This window comes from Quercus robur, chromosome 8, assembly GCF_932294415.1.
Source record: "Quercus robur chromosome 8, dhQueRobu3.1, whole genome shotgun sequence".
NCBI lineage: Eukaryota > Viridiplantae > Streptophyta > Magnoliopsida > Fagales > Fagaceae > Quercus > Quercus robur.
In genome coordinates this window covers 2,920,192-2,938,261 of record NC_065541.1, presented here as the reverse complement: position 1 = coordinate 2,938,261, position 18,070 = coordinate 2,920,192, and positions in this window count along the sequence as shown.

Genomic DNA, 18,070 nt, shown 5'->3' with positions numbered 1-18,070 from the left:
GAGTCTCTCTAATATGTGTTTCTCTACAATGAAAAATTTAGAGGCAGAAGCTCATTTGCTAAATTGGACGAATATTGTATCAACACAAAACAAAGCAAGTGACAGAGGGAAGTGACCATTGATAAAACATTTGCTCTTAGGATTTTAAAAAGTTGCACTTCTACCCCTAATTCAAAGTGTGTTAGTAGAATATCTTTTTAGATAGAGTGATTAAACAGAATTTGTTGAATCATTTAATTTGAGATTTCAACTTCTACTTAGTGATGCTAATTTAAATCTGTAAGTACGCTTTTCCCCATGACGATGTTTTAATAGTTTGAATCCTCAATAGTCCTATTGGATTCTTTTCTTTTTGATAAACAATAGTCCTATTAAACCATTTTTTATATGAAACCTTGACACTGGAATTGTTGGGCTTTGTCTACAGACTTGGTTGAGGAGGTGATTATAATTGTTGCTGCTGGGACACGTTATTAGGCTTATTTTTTAAGAGAATCAAGTAGGAAATCATGTGGTTTTCTTTTACATGTTTGTCGTTTACTCCTCTATTGTCATGCTTATTGTGTCAGCCCAATAAGTGGTTGTTAACTTTTTTTTGCAACAATCATGGGTTTGTTGGTGTAATTATTTTCCTTGTTAGAATTTCAGTCACCCCGTAATTGTTTATTTGTGAGAGGATGTGAACCTCTTTGAAATGAGACATAATGACTGAGTTGTGGAAATAATAATAAGAGTTTTTTTTTTTTTTTGAGTAAATAATAATACTTATTAGACCGCACACGAAAAGAACAATACTAGTGTTTTAAACCAGTTTTATAATACACTAGTCGCTAACTTGTGCGATGCATGGAAAAAAAAAAAAAAAATCATCCAGCACTGTCATTTCCACCTTCATGTATGTATACTAAATTGATATTAGTTGCATTGAAAAATACAAATAAAATATAAAATAAAATACTAATTGTACAAATACAAACCCATAAACCTTTTTCTTTTCTTTCTAAACTAAAAACAGTATCAACCCAAAATAATTGAATCATGGATTCCATAACATCCAAATTTTGAGCAGCACAGAAACGTCGAATCAAAGAACACTAAGAAAAGTGTCAAGTGGACTGTGCATTAAAATCACAATTACTTGTAATTACTTGAATAAACAATTACTTTGAATCATTATCCAAAAGAGGAGAGACATAAAAACTTGAAAAGTCTCAAAGATGAAGTTCCTTGGATATATTTCAGCATCAATGTCCAAGTTCAGCCCCATGTATAGCAAGTATCAACAAAGTATCCACAACCTTTCTCCTTCAGAATTCACAAAGCTACTCCAAAGAAAAATTGTTAAACAATGGTATACCACCTTACACAAGTATTTACTTTCTTAAAAAAAGAAAAAAAAAAAAGAAAAAGAGGAGAAGAAGCATAAGACAACAAAAAGAAATAAAATCTAACTTATATAATTGAATAGTTAAGTCAATAAATTTGTTTGGATCATTAAAATTCACCTTCATATTTACCCTAGAAGACCACATGTGAAGGATCTGACAATATCAATGATATTCATTCACCAAAAAGAACAATAACTCAAGGAACTATAGATTGGAGAGGGGAAAAAGTAGGAGACTACTATGCTGCAATGAATATGAACAAAAATCATGTACCAAAAACATGCAATTATATGGAACACAACCTCCAATGCATGCTTAAATATTGCAAGAGGCACATAACCCCATTTTCGCTTCCTATCATCTCATGAGAAAAAGATTAACAAATGTAAATGTAACCAAGTCTAAACCAACAAATTCTAGCCCAATATTAATGATAGACTATGAACTGAAAAACGCAAGATGAAGATAGGGTGTTTTACATTTTCAAACAGGAGAAAATGTATGCACAAAATTCAATGATGCTATTAGTTAAGAATTATGACCAAAAAAAAAAGAAAAAACAATTAACCAAAGTAAAAGCTTAGATTTCACAAAAGGTGCTCATCAAAATTGTAGAAATCATTGGCAACTTAGGGCCCTACATCATTCAAATTAAAAAACCCAAAATTGTCCCCACATAAAAAGACTAAACACGGTCACAAAATAAAAACTCATAAACAATTTCATTTAGAATAAGGATTTTTTTTTTTTCAATTTCAACTGACAAATTAAACAGTAAAACTATATTAGAGGAAGGAAAAGGATTGAAACAAAAACATGCAAAGAGACTACCTAGCTGTTCATGGCCTTATTGCTGGACTCAAGTTGGCTTCCTGCACAGTGAAGTTTCTAAAATTTTCACACTATTCCGTTACCATAAATTTGCCAAATTCAACAGACTATTCTAGCTTCAAAATTTATGTATTAAACCCCGAATAAGTTGCTCACAATACATCAAAATTCTTTCATTAAACCAAATTATACCTTTTGGTAATGTACATACATAATAGTACATTCTTTTGGTGCTAATTAAAAACAACATATAAAATAAAAATTAATAAAAACAAAGGAGAAAAAAAAATTCATATACAGGAATTAAATTAAGCTTATTACCAAAAAAAAAAAAAAAAAATCAATAAAGCAAAAATAGTACGTAACCCCATATTCATCATGTACAACCACAAACATGAAAAAATAAATATAGCAAGTACATGCAATGAATAGATAGATGGCCTCTATATTTTATTTTTTGTCCAATACATTTATCACTTTTATGGTAATTAAATTTTTATATAAAATAAAATGGCATTCAAGATGATCAATGTTAGATTGCTAAAACATAAACACAATTTAACATCTACCTCTCAAAACTGAATAGAACCAAAAATTGGAATGTTTAACACATCAAAACACACATATACACATAACCAAATTAAAAAAAAAAAAAAAAAAAAAAAAAAAAAAAAAAAAAAAAAAAAAAAAAAACCAATAGATCCTTTACTCAAGAACCTCAAAAATGTACAATTTTCCAAAAGCGAAAGCACATAGACATGCTTAAGTGCATGTCTACATAAATATCACAATCAACATATATGTATATATCTCACGAAGAGCAAAGAGCATATTTGTTAATGTTCTAATTGTCAAGCCAAACAGTCCCAAGTTTACTACCAAAATAGGTGCCATAGGAATAGCAGGAGATTTACATTTTAGAACAAATTCATTGAAATTGTAGCCTCTCTCACTTGTAAGCAATTGGCTGCCGACATCTAATAAATTATTTTGTAAACTTTTTGGATGCCTTTGCCAAATTGTAACTTCAATATATATCTATGCCTTCATCTTAAAAAAAAAAAAAAAAAAGGAAGCAACTTGTTTATCTTAGATTACCTCTATTCAGCTTTGTAGTGGCTTTGGTGAGAGATGATGATGAGTTCACCTTGGGCCTAGGATTAAATGGCAAATCACAAAATGCATTGAACACAACCCAATAAGTAGCAACGATTTATAATTTTAATAAATACAAAGTTGTATTCTTTAATAGATAAACCAAAATAATAATTTCAAATCTCATCAACAATAACAAAATACATAGATGAAACACACATTAATAAGAAACCCCCAAAATGATGGAGAGAGATTGCTATGGAGAGGTGAAGGCTGCATCCGAACTCGCCAAAAGAGAAAGATTCTTTTTAGTGTTTGAACTCATTCTAAAGACTCTAATAGTTTGGAGAAGATTAAATTTGAATAGCGAAAAGTTATTCAAAAAAATATATTAAAGAAATATGTAAATTTCTAGCATATGAAAATAAAAACTGATTGAAATAAGAGGGGCTAACTGTGTGGGTTTTTTGGCATGGGCTAAAGGAGACCAATAAAAATGTCTATGTTTCATTCTTTGGTGTTTCAGAGCCCTCCAATGGTGCCCTTCTCTTTCTCATCTCTCTAACTATCTCAAACCAATTCTAAATTTTAAACTTTAATCAAAACCAAATCGAGGCCTGCTATGTAATCAAAACTAAGTAGTCCATAACAATCAAACCTAAATCATAATTATTGCCCAAATTTGTATATATAAGAAAATAGCTTTATCAATGTGGTGCCAATGGTGTTATGATGGTGGAATGCCGTTGAAGGTGGGCTCTAGCTTGACAACATTCTAGCTTTTGGGCTTTGCTTGCAAATAACTTGTATGGAAAATTTGTCTCAAAGTTGTTGTAGTAAATAGAGTAAAGAGAGCAGAGGAGAGAGAGAGAATAATGTACAGAGAGAAGAAAGAAGTGGTTTAATGGAAATGTGGGGAAAGGGAAGGGGAAGGAATCTGAAACTGTGCGGAAAATGTGAAACCTTAGAATAGAAACGTGGGGAGGAAAAAAAACATGGAGAAAGAAAATGTGGGGAAGGGGAAGGAAAGGGTTTTGTATGAAAAGTTTGTAACTATGTTTCAGAGGAACAAAAAGTGGAGAAAGAAAACGTGAGAAGGGGAAGGAAATTTTATAACCATGTTTCAAAAAGGTTTCACAAAGGTCTAGGTTGAAAAGGCTTTGGATTTGGGCTTTATGGTGGAATTAAATGTATAAGTAGTGTGCTTTATGGTGGAAATGGAGCTTTATGATGGAGATTATTATTATTTTAAAATGTATCAAATCTATTTTAAATTTTTGGTGGAGATTATTAGTATTTTAAAAGGTGTAAAAACTTTTATAATTTGTAGAAAAAACACAAAAAAGAGGATGGAAATGACATAGCTGCTGACGTGGCTCAACGTGAGCGTAGCAATATTAAATACTACGCTTCAGCTTAATAATATATAGATTACATAACCAAAGTACAATGAGGGATCACAAATTAATACTCTGCCTTTGTGGCAAAGGAAATAAAAGAAGTATCAGAGGATTCACATTAGCTCATGTAAAAATTTATTTTATTATTATTCTAAATTTAATTTTATTTAAATAATCATTTTTTATTATTTTTGTCTTATATATATTAACTATATTTCCTCACTACAAGAAAATGTACTTTTAGTGACGAAAAAATTCGTCACTAAAAGTCCAGTTTTTCGTCACTAAGAACCTTTAGTGACGAAATTGGACTTTTAGTGACGAAATTCGTTTCGTCGCTGTAGCCCCGTCGCTAAAAGTCCTGGCGACGAAAAATTTCGTCACTAAAAGTCCAATTTGTTTTTTTTTTTTTTTTAAACTTTTATCGACGAAAATGTTTCGTCGATAAAAGTTTTCCTCGCTAAAAACAGTATTTAGTGACGAAAAATTTCGTCACTAAAACTTTTTTCAAGAAAATCCAGGCACATATAGCGACGAAAGTTTTTGTCACTAAAACTATTTCTTACAAAATTCCACTGCATTTAGTGATGAAATATTTCGTCGCTAAAACAATTTTTTGTTGCCATATTTGTAACGAAAAAATTCGTCACTAAAACTTGTTTTTTGTTTTTATTATTTTTATGACGTTGATATTAACCTGTAACCTGTCATCACATTATTAAAACCTCACATTTGATTAACACATTTATTTCAACAACACATTTATAAAAAATCTATCCATACATTCCACAAGTTAAAATTAAAACAAGTATCCAATTCAAACTCCTTCCATACAATAATTGTTTGCAACACATACAATAACTTAAGATGTTTTATAGTAATACAAAAAATGTAGCATAATATAATTAGAACTAACAGAAGATGTCCTCATATGTCTTCAAATAATGCCTAAAGGAGATCCCCTAAAGCCACCAATAAGAAATCTGCACAAATATAAAAACACTACTACATTAAAATCGTAAAGTAAAAATATTAACTATGTTATAAGAAATATTTCTGATAATGAATTAAGAGTAACCACACCAATAAATTAAAATCACAACTCCTAATGTATAAGTTTTAGAAAGCAAATATAAATTTTCAAGTGTAATATAATACAATTAGTTTCAAATGATACATAAAAAATTAACTTGAAGATAAAGTACTAACCAATAAAATACTATTCATCACATCTAATCAACAATACTCATTCACAATTGCACACTCAAACACTCCCAATATGAATTTAAACCACCTTATAACACCATGCAAGCCACCTGCTTGCTCCAACACAACAACCCACCACAAAACCAATTTCCAACATCACAAATATAGTCTTACAAGAATTTAAATCATATAAAATACTATTCATCACATCTAATCAACAATACTCATTCAAACCAACAATCCACAAGAAAATCAAACACAAACATCACAACTATAATGCTTACAAGTATTGAAATCTACTATTCATCACATCTAATCAACAATACCTAATCATAATTCAAAAGAATGTAAAACACTCCCAATATGTATTTAAACCACCTTATAACATCATGCAAGCCACCTGCTTGCTCCAACACAACATACCACCACAAATCCAATTTCCAACATCACGAGAATAAAATTTTATAAGTTTTTAACTGGAATTTACTTACTTTGCTCAAGCCAAGCTTACAACTTTCAAAAAAAAAAAATCCAAAATTATTGCAAATAATGTGTATTTAGCCTGCAAAAGAAAACTTAAATTTATAAGTCCTTTAGTCTTGAAAATGATACAACTACTAGAAACAATAAAAAAGAAAAAATTATACCTGTGAAAATTAATGAAGATAAGTTAGGAGCTTAGTTGATGACTGTAAGGAATACATGGGTATCAACATGGAATTAAACTATTAATTATTACAAGGAATGCCCAACATTTCTACTCATTTTTTGATAATCAAGAGAATTTTATCGTAAACAAGTTGGAAAACTAGAAATAAGGCCAAAGGCCACACAATTAGAGCACACTACCAAAGACCAAAAACAACAGTAACTAGTATGCCCTTACTCATGGCAGCAAACACACAAAGCCAATACAATATCTATTCACCATACAACATTCCCTAAAGGGATTGACATTTCACAGGTTCAAGACTTCAAGCTCCAAATATACCAGCTTGTCCACATGACAGCTCATTTTGCATATTTATGATTTTATTTGACCATTAGTATCAAATACCATAAGATTCAAATGTATATGAACATCTCACTGCTTAGTATGTTAGGAATTCTCAAGTATAAAAAAATTCCAAGCAGCCCAATTACAAAGAATCAGGAATATTCTAACTATCTAGGGTCAAATGCAAAGAATCATAAATACAATAGTAAAAATCCATCAATGAAGTCTATCTTGGGCCATAAAATTAGTACACAAATATTTGAAACAATTCTAAAAAGAAGTCATGGAAGATATGATGCATATTAAAAAAATTCTTGTTAAAATCAACTCGTAAAGATGTTTGTGAGAACCATAATAACAATAATAAGAACCTTGCATTCCAACTGGCCCGGCCTTCTTTTTCCTTCACCTTGTCCTTAATAACAATAAAAAGAAGTCTGCGGGTTCTTCTTTTTCCTTCACCTTGTCCTTAATAGCCTTCAAATTGATAAAATAAAAAACACCCAAAAACAAAAAATCAGCACTATAGAAAAATAGAAAAAGAAAAGTGCCACTTGAAAGTTAAAACCCTAATATACACTACCATTAATTTTGATAAATATTCCATCCATTGAAAAAAAAAAAGGTCATTCTATTAATTCCCTCCATTAAATTTCAATAAAGAAGAAAATGCAATCCTATAAAAAATATTCAGAAACAAAACAAAACAAATTTTCCTTAAAACTAACTCAGCCCCCTAAAAAGCACTGTCATACAAAAATCCAACCCACCAGAATCCCCAATATCACAACAACAACAAATTAGCAACCAAAAAATATATATCACAACCACCCCCCACTTCTCCTCTCAAACATTAATAGAACTCCCTATCTCCAAACCAATACACATTCCTCCTCATAACTTAACACACCATCTAACACTTGCCCACAAACAAACACAACACAAACCCTTTTGCAAAAACAACAATTTAGACAAATAAACACAATCAAAGAAATATATGCATTCCTGTATGTGTGTGTGTGAAGTATTGCAGACTATAGAAAAGCAATAAATAAATATAATTTTAGGAAAAAAAAAATTTTTTGAAGGGAAGGCGAAGGGTCACCGGTTGAAGTGGAAGCCTAAAGGTCGCGGGAGCTGAATCGGCGAAAGGAAGCTTCAGCGACGACGGCGAGCTTCAGCGTCGACGGCAAGCTTCAACGACGACCGCAAGCAAATGCGACGACGGCAAATGCAACGACGACAATCAAAAGTGACGACGAGCAAGCAAAAGCAACAAGTATGGCGAACGATTTGGCGGCGACGGCGAACGATTCGGCGAGATCGTCGCGAACTGGTTCGGTGTTGGGATCGTTTGGGTGTTGTCAATGGATTTGGGATGTTGCGAATGGGCTGTGAGGGAGAGAGTGAGCGAAAGAGAGAAGTGAAACAAAAAAAAACAAAAAAAAAAGTGCTGAAGGTCATATTAGTATAAGAGCTTTAGTGAGGAACTCCAATTCGTCGCTATTGACTACTATTAGCGACGAAATAATTTTCGTCACTAATAGTGTTCTCATTAACACCTTTAGCGACGAAATTTTTCGTCACAAAAAACCTAAACTTTTAGCGACGAATCGGTTCGTCACTATAGCTGAATTTAGTTTGGCACCAAAATTTTCTGCTTGGCGCCTGAGTCCATATTAGTATAAAACTTTTAGTGAGGAACTAAACTTCGTCGCTATTGGCTGGCTTTAGCGACAAACATGGATTCGTCGCTAATAGTGTTCTCATTAACACCTTTAGCGACGAAATTTTTCGTCACAAAAAACCTAAACTTTTAGCGACGAATCGGTTCGTCACTGTAGCTGAATTTAGTTTGGCACCAAAATTTTCTGCTTGGCGCCTGAGTCCATATTAGTATAAAACTTTTAGTGAGGAACTAAACTTCGTCGCTATTGGCTGGCTTTAGCGACGAACATGGATTCGTCGCTAATAATATACTGATATTTATGTTTTTGTTTTCAGTGACGACTTATTTTCGTCACTATATGTGATATTCAGTGACGAAATAGTTTTTGTCACTAATAGTGTTCTCACTAACTCCTTTAGCGATGAAATTTTTCGTCGGAAAAAACTTAATCTTTTAGTGACGAAAAATTTCACCGCTGTAGCTAAATTTAGTTTCGCGCTAGCATTTTTCGCTTGGCGCCTGAGTTCAACACAACATATAGCGACGAAATCTAATTTTCGTCGCTAAATATTACTTATTTTTTTATAAATAGCGACGAAATATATATTTCGTCGCTATATAGTACTTTTTTGTGAGGAAAAAATTTTCCTCACTAAAATTCGTCACTGAAACTACATTTTCTTGTAGTGCCTTTACTCTCTCTCTCTCTCTCTCTCTCTCTCTCTCTATATATATATATATATATATATATATAATTTTTTATAAAAAAAACATCAACTCAACCCAAATCCCCATCCAAATCAACCTAAACCATGTCCGTAACAACTTTCTACTCTTTCTTTTAATATTCTTCCAAATGAACTTGGCAAGTCCCATTCTTCACTTTTCCATTATAGACAGACATGGCAAAATAGGCAGGTCAAGTCGGGTCAATCGGGTTACGGGTCAAACAGGTCATTTTAAGTGGGTTAAAAATGTGTTCGGGTCAATGGGGTTGCGGGTCGGGTTAGGTTGACCCGTATTTTTCACACGAATTTTTTTACTTTTATAAAGAAAATAACATGTATTTGCCATTGGGAAAGTTATGCAACAAATTACTTGATATAAAATGCATTATTTTGAATTCACAACTTATATCAAGAATGAACTCAGTTAAACTTATTAATACTTATTCAATAATTTTAAAATTATAAAATTCCTAACATTCCTATCTAAAACAAAATAACACAAAGATAAGTAAAACAAATACACAAATTTTATTTCTACACAATATCAACATCCCAAAACATAAAACAAAATTACAAATGACTTATTGGATAACTCATTTGATAAAAAATAAAAACATATAAGAAATTTACAATCTTGAAAATTAATTTTATAATCTATTTATCAATTGTGATTGACACACTATTTCAATTTGAGATATACATTAAAGTTTGATTGTTTACTTATTTATCCATGGTCTTTTTTATAAATATCATATCATTGTTAAGCAACACATACTTTAGGAAATATCATAATTTATTTTGAAAAGCCGCTTATTTTGGACATAAATTGTTAAAAAATAGGTCTAAGCATTGATAATTTATGCTAATTTGATACTTTGGCTTCACTATTTTCACACTTGTGAATGTTTCTCACACATGTCTACAATTTTAAATCTATATTTTTAACTCTACAGATTATCTTGGCATGTACTTTACTGTTTAATATTTAAAAATCTTTACTCATTACAGAATGCTCAACCACATGCATTTATCTTTCAATTAATTTGCATGCAGTTATGTAAATGTATCAATTGTTTCCTTAAAGCTCACAATAAACAATTAAACCAATATTGTCTTAATTTTACTCTTTTTTTTTACCCAAAAAAAAAAATGGTTTGGGTTCGGGTCGGGTCGAGTCATGGGTCAACTCGTTTTTCTTCGAGTCAAAAAAATCGGTTCGGGTCAAGTATTTTCGGGTCAGGTTGGGTCAGAATATTCTGACCCATTTTGCCATGTCTATTTGCAGACCCAAGCTCTATCAGGTCAGCTGATGAGATTGTAGATAAAGCCTAACAATTACCTAGCTAGCCAGGTACTTTAAATCCTAGCATGGTATGGGTATTATAATGAGGTTGAGGGATCAGGTGAACCAAAGCACAACTCATTAGTTCAAATTAAAGAAGACCCACTGGAGGAAAACCAAGTGTTAGCTAGAGCAATTGCACCAATCCTTGAAAATAGAAAAAGTGTTCATTTTACACATTTTTGCTCAAAAACCTAATGTGTCTATAATACTGTTCATATGCAAAATTACTATAGTAACCATGTAAATATATACGGTTACTGTAGCTGTGTAAATTAATATTTTATTTTATTTTCTTTCTCACATGTTAGACCTATCTTCTTCTTCTTTCTTCTTCATATCACTATATACACGGTTACTGTAGCTATGTAAATCAATATTTTATTTTATTTTCATTCTCACCCGTTAGACCTATCTTCTTCTTCTTTCTTCTTCATCTCACTATCTCTCTCTTGGTTTCTTCATCTAAAAGCACAGCCGATCAATCTCCACCCACAACCATGACCCAACGTCACCCAACCACCACCATCACAACACATAATAATCCAACCAAAAAATAAAGGGAGGATCAAAGAAAAAATCAATGAAAAATCAAACCCAAAATCAATAGGAAATCAAACTAAAAATCAATGAAAATCAAAGCCTAAATCAATCAAATATCAACCCAAGCCTATAAACAGTATATCCAAAAACAACCTCAATGAAAAACCATCAACCTAAACCCAAATCGTTAGAGGCTCGTGTATGTTGTTGCCAATGAAGATGGAGTAGCCCCATTGCCATCATCACGTATAGAGGTTGGTAACAGAGTGAGAGCAAGCGTGGAGGAAATATGTGCGTGTGTGTGTGAGTTTTGAATGAAAGAAAACTGAGAAGGGAAAGATAAGAGAGAGATAAGGGATCTGAGAGGGAGAGAGATGAAGGATTTGAGATGCAAAGAGTTCAGTTTATGGGTTAGGGATAAGAGAGAGGCAAAGGGTTTGAGGGATGAGTTTATGGGTTAGGGACAAGAGAAACGCGGAGAGTTTGAGGGAGGAGAGGAGATGTGTCAGATAAGAGATATCTAATTATTTTAATAAATAATAATAATAAAAGAAGAATAAAAGAATATTATTTATATAAATTAAAATAGAGTCTATAATAGATGAACTGATTTGGATGCTCTGTAAAAGTGATGGTGTAAAGAAAAAGTAGGTTCTTTTTGTAAAATAGACAAAAAAATTTAGAAGCACTGAAGCAATTGCTCTTATAGGCTTGAAGATTAGTTAGAACTAGGTACAATCTTATGCTTTGGGATGATTGCAAACTAAGAATTGAGATAGCTTGCCCCAACTAGGGATGACTAAACCCAATAGGTAACAGGTACCTGACCTGACTTGAAATTGTTAGGTCCTATCAAATATGTCATGGGTAAAAATAATCGAACCAGGTATTAGCTAAAACCCAAATTTATGGGACCAGGTTCAGGATTCCCAACACAAAAGGAGAGAGTTGCCTAAGGCAACGAGTTTGTGGAAGATTTTATCAAACATATGTATACTAATAGAATCTGTTAGTAGCAACCATTTCTCCACCAATATGACACTTAATTTGTTTGAATTTCTCTATGTTTGTATTGGAACATTCTCATGTGGGCATGTTTGGCAAACTATAATAAATATTGTAAAGTAATAGTTATAAATTCATATGGTTTAGCTATTATTTAGTTTGATAATTTTTTTATTACAAGGAATAGTCATTCCTTATGAATAGCTACTCTTCAAAATGAGGAATAACTATTCATCTCTAAAAGGATTGTAATAGTTATTCCTTAGTAAGTGCAATAATTTCTAAAATTAATATATTTCTAAATAAACAAACTTTTCATATATACGCAACAATTATAAAATTAAAAAATCATAAAAACAACTCATCTCTCTTTCAAATTTAAAAAATATTATTTTTAAGGAAATATAATTGTATGAGTAAGATATTTTCTAAAATAAATCTTAATTTTTGTTCTAATGCTACAACTCACAACCAAACTTATGAATAGGTTTAATTATTCAATTACAACATATTTTATTTTTAGTAATATAGATTACAATTCTTGCTGTAATTCCTATTCACCATACCAAATGTGCCTCTTAGTTTTGGAATTATTAGGCTTTGTCTACCAACTGGACAGAGAATGGAAACATAAATGTTGCTATTGGCTGCATTTATGTTCTAACAATCAACCCAAAAAATCAGCGGCATTTCTTCTTGTATTTGTATCTTTTGGTCAGATAATTGTTCCCCCCACACATATGTAATTGTCTTTGACATAGTTAAGGACTTGCTCATTACCCCCACATAAGTAGCATTTAAGGATATGTATCTAAGTTTTACCCAAAATAAAACCTAAAAAAAAAAAAAAAATGGAATCCAATTGAAGAGCTATGCGATGTTGGAGGAAATTGAAACCCATTTCAACGACAATATTATAACTTTTGCCGGAACATTATTTTATAATATATTAAGAGCATGGTTTTCAAACCCATATTGGACTAGCTAGTCCAACTGGGTTAATCGAGAACCGTTCATCAAATTGAATTTTTTGTGTGAAAATTGGTTATTTGATTTTGAAGAATCTAACAGAACCCCTTGAATCATGGTTTGAGCCAAAAAACCGTTTGAATCGTGAGCTGGTTCAACTGGGTCAAAGAGTTAACTCTATTTTTAAAAATAGAGAAGTGGGTGATGTAACCAAGACTTGCATCGTAACTAACACACCACTTGGATTCCTTGTGTTTAACTATGATCTATTATTATATTTATTTTATAATTACATGGTTTACAATTTCTCAACTTATTATATCTCCTCTTTCAATTTATTAAATATTACTAAATTTGTTTTCTTTGCTAAATTTACTTGTGATTTAATAATAATTCATTTTCATGGGAGTTTACTAAATTAATTAAAAGTGATTTTTTTATTTAATAAACATGATTTATACTTGAAGGATAATTATACAAGCTTATTTTCATGCTTATTTAAGTTGTATTATTTTCTATTAACCTTATAATATCATGAAAATTTATTTGAAAGTATGTTTCAATTTTTTTTACAGATATTTTTAGTCAATTTTGCTAATATTTACAAATTTAATACAATTATTTTTATTTTTACTAACTTCTAAATTAATTATGACATCATCACGGTTCGACCTCAATCGAACCTCGGTTCAACTTTAAAAACCTTGAACCTCTCTCTTTACCAATTCTTTGAACAGTCTGTGTCTGAAAACCATGATTAAAAGCATTCGCATAAGTAACTGAAAAATAGCACAAGCCCCTAATTTTTCCAACAAATCCCAAAAATCACTACATTAGCTTATGCATCCATTGTGCAATATGCATTTTTGTTGCAATAATTGGGCAAATATATACAAGCACTATTGTGGTGCATTTTTTTTTTTTTTTTTTTTTTTAGGTTTCTTCAAGATGAAGAAAGATACTGGATAATTGTTATAGTGTGTGAACAGAGAAAAAAAATTAGAAAAATAGTTTGATATTTTAATGAAATAAAGGAAAAATATATATAATTTGATGTGTGTGTGTTTTGGAAAAGTGGTTAGGTGAAATAAGAAATGTAAATTTTTATGTTAAAATAAATATAATTTTTTTCTCAAGCAAATCTGAATGCTATAATTGACTATGAATAGTAAAGTAGTCGAGTAAGCAAATTTTTATTTTGATTTAGAGACAGAAAGTAGATGAATGGTTGTTAGAATATGTAAAGATTTTTTTTTTTCTATAGAAGCTGGATGAAAATTTTAATATTTTTATATATTTAGTATTCACTACAACAAAAGTGGACTATGGTGACAAAACCTTTGGTCACAATATGTCCTTATTTCGCCATTGAATACATATGGTGACGAAATGGTGACGAAACAGCACTCGTCACCTAAGCTCCATCACAAAATGTATTGGTGACAAAAATATTTCATCACCAATAAAAAATGATAGGTGATGAAAGTTTTTCGTCACCTAATATTTTCGTCACTAAACCTTATTTTCAATGACGAAATATTTTGTCACCAAATGTTTTTTTTTTTTTTTTTTTTTCCAATTTCAATAGATTAGGTGATGAAGTTTTGCGTCACCGATTTTTTTTATTTATTTTTAATTTCAATAGATCAGGTGACAAATTATTTCGTTACCAATTTCTGCTTATAGTCAGATATGGCGACGAAAATTATCGGCACCAATTTTATTTTTTTATTAATATTCTTTACATTTACTTGCCATTACATTAACCTGTTCATTTCTAACCAAATCCATAAAAAAATAAATAAATAAAATCCATTCATTTCTAACCAAATCCATAAAAAAAAAAAAAAAAACATCCATACAATCTAAAAATGCAATAAAGATGTTCACAAAGTTACAACCATTTATATACAAATGATGTCTTAGCTTCCAAACTTTACATAAAATTATTTCAGTTCAAGTAGTCCCACAAAAGTTATCTTTCTGCCACCAATCCCATATCTGCACAAGTATAAACGAAAAGACATTAATAACAAACTAGATTGCAAACCTATATTCTGGATAAGATGTACTACAAAAAAGAAAAAGAAAAAAAGATTATTATTAGTAAGACAATGCAGAAAATGTCCACAGAATACCTAATAACAAACTAGACAAAATAATCATAATGCAACATCATATGAAGCCAAATTGTCAAAGAAAGAAGACCCACAACATTCTCATCAAATAAAAACCAAACCTACATTACAAACAATGGAGAAATCATAAAGAATGCAGAAAAATCCCAATTTAAAACAAAACAAATAAAGTGAAATCCAAAACAAAAACACAGACACCATCATAAACACAAACCCACCCACCATAACGAATAAAAAATCTACCCAACACTATTATTAAAAAAAAAAAAAAAAAAAAAAAAAAAAAAAAAAAAAAAAAAACTAGCCACCATCATTAAACAAAAACCACTGCCACCAACATAAACAAAAAACACAATCACCACCATTAACATAAAAACTCAACTACTGCATAAACAAAAAACCCAACCATCACAATAAACAAAAAACTCACCATCAACATTAAACAAAAAACTCAACCACCACCATAAACAAAAAACCCGCAACCACCATTAAACAAAAAACACAGTCACCACCATTAACACAAAAACACAGTCACTACCATAAACAAAAAACCCAACCATCACAATAAACAAATAACCCACCACCAACATTAAATAAAAAACCCAACCACCACCATAAACACAAAAACCCAACCACACAATAAACAAAAAATTCAGCCACCATCATTAACACAAAACCCACCACCACCATTAAACAAAAAATCCAACTACCACCACAAACAAAAAACCCACCACCACCATTAAACAAAAAACTCAATTGTAGCACAATTGTGCTACAGTACCCTCATACATATAAGATGTTATTATAGCACAATTGTAAAAATGTTTACAATTGATTGAGAGACTAGGTAATGCTTGTTTTTATGTTTTTATGCAAGAATATAGCAACATATACCATATACAAGCCCCAATACTAATGCTCTTAGGCAGGAAAATAAAACACTAACCAAGGTGTGTTCTAGTTAGTAGATGAGCTCCCCCCACTGCCACAAATGTCACTGTCACCCTTGCTCCTCAAATATTGTATGATGCAATCCATCTTCTCCTCCAGCCTGAAGTTTGCATCCTGGAGCCCTTTTACTCAACCCTCCAGCTCGTAGTTTGCATCTTGGAGCTCTTCTACTCGACCCTCAAGTTGTTGAGTATACTGAGCTGAGGAAGATGAGGCAGGAGTCCTAAGAGATGAGGAAGGCCTCATGCCAAGTCCCTTTACATAGCCAAATCTCGGCTTAAGAACCATCATAGATATCTCCTCTTTGGTCAAAGGCTGTGCTTCAAGAGTGCTACAATGCTCATCTTGTACTCTCAACATCTCTTGTTGTCATTTCAAATAATAGAAACCATCAGAAATATATATGTTCTAGTTGTGCAAAAATATATAGAATAAAAATACATATATTATAGTTTTGCAAACTCAAGGCATGTACTGATATACATACATATGTATGTTCACAATCAAGGTGTATCCACTGTTTTGTCTTTGAATTGAAGTGGGTATCATGGTAGACATGATAATTGAACCCTTGAGGGAGTGTTACTCCACAAAGAAGTGCTACCAATAGACTACTAAACAACATGTTATTTGTATGTGGAACTAAATTAATGTATTCTAACACTATAGATATTTAAAGTTTTCAAGAACAAAAAAAGAAAAAAAAAAACACACACACATTTTTTTAATATGCTTTCCAAAAATTGATAGTTATGATAACAAAAATAGTAAATTCAAATTATAGTTTTGAGGTCAAATTATAGTTTAAATTAATTAATACTAGTATGTAACCTAGGGGTGGCAAAATTGGACACGACCCACAAACCCGACACGACATGACACGAAATTAGCGGGTTATAGGTTGAGGCTTAATGGGTTCGTGTCATACTCAGGTTGGCACGACTAACCCATTTAATAAACAGGTTGGGTTAGTGTTCAACATATGAAACCCATTTAACCTGTTTAACCTATTTAATTAAATGGCATTTTACCATTATACCCTTCAAACCCTTAGTATATAAACTTATTATTTGTTGTGGTTTATTTTCTTTAACATATTGTCATTGATTATTTGCGATATTGAGATATGTGTTTAGTTTTGAATGATTATTTACGATGCAGTTATTCGTTAGTTTTGAATTTCATATTAAAAACATTTATTTGCTTGTTATATATATATATATATATATATATATATTTTTTTTTTTTTGATAAAATATGATAAACAGGTAGACACGATTGACCTGTTTAATAAATGGGTTATGTTAGGGTTGAGGAATCTTGATTCGTTTAATAAACATGTCGGGTTAGCATTGACCCATATAGTCAGATACTCATGAGCTGACACAACATGAATTCGACACGCAAACTTGAATTGCCACCCCTAATGTAACCCGTGTTTACGCACGGGATTGATCAATTGAAGTGGTACTATTAATGTTAGCTTGAGTTATTAAACATATAAGACATTAGTTCAATTAGGATATTTAGATGTGCAAAAATGGTTTTTCTTCAATTTTCATGATATTAGTTACATCAAGTTTCTCATTACATTGCTATTATGTGTATAACTAGTTTGTAACCCCGTACATAAGCATATGTACATTTAAAACTAATTACAGTCACACACACACACACACGATTTAGGCATAAAAATTTAAAAATTTAGATTAGATGAGACCGTGATACAAAATTAAACTCTAATTTTTAGCTTTTGGAGGTATTTTGCTCAATTTTTAGGTTTTTGCAGTATTTTGGTAAATTTTTAC